This window comes from Pieris rapae, chromosome 1 (assembly GCF_905147795.1).
Source record: "Pieris rapae chromosome 1, ilPieRapa1.1, whole genome shotgun sequence".
NCBI classification, from domain to species: Eukaryota; Metazoa; Arthropoda; class Insecta; order Lepidoptera; family Pieridae; genus Pieris; species Pieris rapae.
The window spans coordinates 11973878-11979877 of NC_059509.1; positions in this window are offsets into that span (position 1 = coordinate 11973878).

The window sequence follows — 6000 nt, forward strand, 5'->3', positions numbered from 1 at the left end:
GTTTGAAATTTTATGGTAACTTTCACCCACTGACAGATTAACATTTCAAGAGTATATGAGTTATCTGTTTTCTTTATAAACTGTAAGGATACTTTCAAATTAAGATAAATACGCATTAAAATCTGTTTTAATGTGAATTTAAACTGATATATGCTCCTTGATATAAATTGTCGAAAACTTCGACGCAAACTTGTTTCATTAAATTAAAATTTAGCGCCTGCTTATTAATTCAGAGAAACTCTCGTCTTCAAGAATTAAATTTGTAGAAGTTTTTCGCTGACAAATCTCTGTTAAATTCGCAATACATGAGTTGAGGATGTTTTGCGTATTTTCGAAGGCTCTTTCTTGTCTGCGTTTTGTATAATTTAATGTTAAAGTTATCTGTTCAATCAAGCGAGTGCTTCATTGTATGATTATGTGCCCACGAAGATCTGTGTTAAACGCTGAACTATTTTTCCTGAATAACCATGTTTTTTAAATTGTTTCTTTTTTTTTAATTTTAATGTATTTGCATTAAAAAAGGTAGACGAAATAATGAAGAAACCTTTTAAACAAATCATCTCATAAAGAGGATTATATTAAGATTTATATTTTATTTATTTATATCGGTTTATACAAATTGTATTGTATCAGAAATACAAAATATATACGTTATAACTATTGTTTTTATTAATCTACGATAACCGATTCTGTGCCTTTGGGAAAAGACTTCCCCCATGGCCTCCATTTTTCTTTATTGTACACCAATCTCGTCCAAGTCTTAGTCTTTCCAGACATTTCCATCGTCCCATGAAGATTTAATTTAATAACACTTAAACTAAACAAAAAAAGTCGATAAACAATTAAGTCTTAAGAAACACAAAAGCTTTTAAGCCTTTAATAAAACGTTTAAACAGAAATTCAAGAGCCTAGTGCGATTTGGAATAAAAAATACAAGAGGATTGTAGCAGTCTTTGACAAGCACTTCGGCAGGGCCCGGGCCGCTGAAGCGTGTTTGCTTAGCCCCAGTTCGCAAATGCTACTGATTGCTTGTTTGTCGTAGAAAATTTTTATTTCCTCTCGGAAGCTGTGTGCTCGCTAAATTTTCGATTTAACTATTTAGAATTTTCCTCTATTGGCATTTCTTATTTCAGCTAATTTTTGTTGAAATAAATGATAATGGATGAAGCGGTTGGTTTGTATTTGTTCGTACCTGTACTTCGAATATTGTAAAACAAAAATAACAATGAAAAAATACTATAATGATCTTTACATAAAATATACATATTATAAAGTTGGTGTGAAGTTGGTTCAATTTTGGTTCGAAGCTCGCTCGACGAGGTAACAAGTGCTCTTGTCAACAATGTGGACGAGATGGTGGCACAAAATAGAAATTCTTGGCTTAAATAAGGTATACAATTTACTTTATTTATATTCTTTGCTGGCTTCGTTGGGGTCGTCCGTATTCCTCTAGTAACTGAATTGATAATACTTAAACTTTGTGAAGGTTTTTGAAATGTTATTTTTGGTTATATTTTATCGTATTACAAAATCCGTGAAGGTTGTATAAATTCAATTTCAAAGCAATAAGAAATTGAAGAACTTTGTAGGCTGTGAATTAGGATGTTATTTTTTGTTACACCATTTAATATGAATAGGTACAAAGTTATATGATAAACATTGGCAAGCGAAACTGTCAGAAAATTTATTCTCTTTAACAAAATATACGCCTTGAATGGCTTCTTTTTATGTTCATTTCATATTTGTGTGTTCTGTAACGGTGTACTAAGATTTAAATTATTTACTTACTAAAATCAAAGAAAATTAATCTCTCTAGCCCATAGACTAAAACAATGGATACTGGATCTATTTCTAATCTTACACTATTGTAAGACCGGAGTCGGTAACCAGAACTACAAGTAGCTTTTGTTTTGTTTCAGAGAATCCAGTTGGAATCGGAAGATATTCCGAGGCAAGCTCGTATCGACAAGCGGCTTAGTTTAAATTGAAACATATTGGTGGAGAAGGAATCCTTGCCTTACGTCTCCAATTCTGTCTATATAAATATACGCCTGTTACATTTAAGCATTGGTTGTGCCATTTAAAAACATATAAAGTTTTTAAATGGCATTTCCAAAGTTATTTTATTGTAGAAAAGGTTTTATGATGATTGAAATGATTTCTGCTACGATACTATATCATTTTATTCAACTATTGTTTTATCGGAACTAAGGCCTCCTAATTATACGAAATGAACGCCACTGAGCCACGGCGAATGCCAAACTGCATGTCATGACATATTTGTAATAAACAATAAAGAGATAAATAATTTAACTAAATATATATAAAAAGTAATAAAGTAACATTTTATATTACCATATTAAAATATTGAAGGCTTTTATGTTTTTCAACTTGTTCAATTTTCATAACGTTATTTATAAAGGGCCAACATTTCAATTATATGAATTTATCAGCAGCATATATTGCAATAATTACTTTGACGTTATTTACTTTATTTATGTAAACGTATTTATAGCTGTATATGATGATTTCAATATGGTATATTTTTGTAAGCCAACCTGAAATACAATGATAATGAAAAAAGATGTACAACTATTGCAACCCGCATTAAATGACTCATCTTAATATTGAACTCTGGTTCTGCAACCCAAAATGCCTTGGCCTCCGAAACTAAAATCCGCTTCCAGTCCTGTGCTATCTTCTCTACTGCGATCATTCAGATTACCAATTAATATAAGAAAAGAAAAAAAAAGCTAAAGTCTGCAAATACAGGGGGCTCTGAATATGATTTTGTCCCATTCGGTGTCGAGACCCTTGGTCCGTGGGGTCCTAGCGCGTTAAGGCTTTTTAGGGAATTATCAAAAAGGTTGGTCGACATCACAGGAGAACGAAGAGCTGGCAGCTACCTCGCACAAAGAATTAGTCTAGCTATTCAAAGGGGGAACGCTGCCAGTATCTTCGGAACCTTGCCTAAAGGGACTCCTTTTAATAATATTTTTTAATAATTAAATTTTAGGGTTAGTTATTAGATATATTTTTATGTATTATGTTATTTGTTTTGAATTGTATGTAAATAAATATTATTTGAATTAAGTACATTAGAAAAGAAAATAAAATTTTCAAGTTGAAAATTGTTCTCCAAATAAACTGGCACATTTAGCCTGCTATTAAGTTACTGTGTAGTCGTTCTTCAAAACTCTGCACTGCGTGGCATGCACTCTATTTCAGTTATAACATTGTCAGACATATTTTATTACACTTCCTATTTTTGCAGAGCGATGCAATGCACGAAATTGCACGTGAACTACATTTCAAAACGCACTATTGAGTTACAATTTTTATTTATTTCACTATGAAATTCAATTCGATTGTCAGAAATATAATCTTCATGAATAAAGGTAGTTATGCAACTTTAAACATATTTTAACAATTGTATTTCAGTAGTAGTTTTAACGAAACATTTAAAGTATAAAAAATTGGTCTATAAGCGTTGGAATTGAGTTAGACTAACATAAGGTTAGCCACTTTCTTCTTCTTTAAGTGCCTCTCCATTATTAGAGGTTGGCCGTCAGTCTCTTGAAGCGTGTCTTGTCCTTCTCCAGATGCAGCAACTCTTCCGCATTTGCAACACCCGTCCACTCTCTAACGTTGCGAAGTCATGATTTCTTCCTTCGACCAACACGCCGTTTTCCCTGGATTTTTCCCATTATAATTAGTTGAAGGAGGTGGTAGCGGTCATGGGGCAACACGTGGCCCAGGTTAGCCACTTATCTACTACATCAATAATAAACCAACGCAAGAGAACTATATATTTAAAAATGTTAATGAATTCATTTGTTCTTAATACTGTGTTTACTCCCGTAACATGTGTAAACTTCTGCGACTGTTAATATTAAGAAAGTAGATTGTCACTCATCTCCAAAGTCAAACTAGCATCGGTATAAATGCTTAAATATTCGTCCAGCAATCATTATAGTCACAGACTGAAAATAATAAAAACTATTAAATCAAACCCTAAGTTTGTCTGTACGAGGCGCGTTATAAAAAGTCACATATAGTAAATTTAGCCCAAAACAGAAGCAATAAATAACTGACCCGGAAAGGACAAAGGTTCAAATATATCGGCCAAATGAATTGAAAGACTTCATACATAAAACAAGAGGTTTCCTTCCTGTAACAGAGGTATATCTGCTTGACGGAATCACTTCTGAACATTTACATTCCCTGCTTGTTATCTTTGCGGTTGAAGAGATTGGGATACACTTTATTTTCGATCGGTCATGTAAAGGAAGAAGATGAATGCTGCTATTTACAAATAACGACTACGTGGCTTTAACATATTCTTTTTCATTCTAACATATTCTGTTAGTATAACAAGGTCATATTTAATTAAAAGTGCTGTTTAATTTTTATATTTTTTTAAAATAGAGACGTCGATTTTGTTAATAATTTTACGATCATTTGTTGTAGGTTGATAGTCCTTCAAAATTATTTCGACAGATATCGATTCTAAGCCTACAGATTATCAAAGAATGTCAAAAATCCATTTTTTTTGAGAGGTCAATGTCATGTAGTAGCAATATATCGTTTTGTTTTTGTCTAGAGTCTAAAGTATTAATTATAAAATACATCACATGTGTCTTTATAGTTACAACAATATAATACAATTTATAAAATCGTTTTATTGTTTTATTTCACATCAAGAGCTTTCATTTTAAGATACACACGATTTATTTACTTCGATAGTTTAGCTATCTATTTTAATTGGCTCTTAAATCAAAAAAGCTATAAAAGTTTCAGATATAGTCTGACTAAATGTGATTCTGCAATCTAGATTACAACTCGAATAAGTATTGCAGTTATAAATTACCGAACTTTATCCATTTTGAAAATTACGACCTAGATAAGGTATTCGGCTGTTGATCATTGATCTCCAATTAAAAATATGAACCCTTTTTTATACAAAAGAGGTTTTACTACATCGAATAAGTTTGTATATTTATTTACAAGAAATGCATGTACGATAACCAATTTGGTAAATAAAATTGTTTATTAACGTTTTTAATTTTATTTTAAATTAAAACATCAGTAATAGGTATAAAATCTTTATTTACCCAGTTACCCCAGGCGGGCTGGAGCCTCACCTGATACCGCCGCACATGGACAATCGCCAGAAGCCAAGTTAGCCAAGCCGACCAATCACATTCAAACGAAATGATTCGTCTTTTGTTTTACATCGCAATATTTGTTAATGATGTCGGCTAATCAAATTACAAATTAATAAAATGCCATTAAGAGTCAAATAGGTTACATCATGGACGAAAATTCACATGTTCCTCCGAATTAAAGGGAAAATCTTCAACCAGACAAACCAGTGACTGGCCGACTCGATTTGAACGATTGATTATATAAATATTTAGTGGTGTATGTTATTGCATTTTCTGTTAAATGTATAAGTTGTTCCTATATTACTCTCTGTTTCTATTCTAGCCTCTCATTTATTACGATTGAAGAAACTCGAAACTTTTCCAGTTTTCCATTTCCAGCGTTCATGTTAAAGAAGTTTAATTTAAATGTGTAGAACTTGTATACCAAACGCAATTCGTTTGTTATTCATATGTCTACTGGCTTCTAAGCTTCGAAGCTTTCTTACTCGCTAGAAAAGTAATAAATAAACCTCACGTCCTGCAATCAGCAATATCCTGCAATAACAAACTCTATGAAAAATCTCTATTGGTGTTGATAAAGTTTAGTGGCAGTGCGTCAGAGTTGCGAAGAGCCTCTGGGTAGAAGATATGATGTTGTGCAATGTAGACGTTCATAAATTACAATTTATCGCCAACCTGCCGAACTTTCCACTTGGACTCACCTAACTATCGACTCAACTTTATTTTGTTTGACTTCTTTATCCCGTTCAATGACTTTGGGTTTGTGTCTAAATTTTGTTGGGTTTTCTAGATAAAACGATATGACGATTTAGAGAGGATATTACAATAAAGA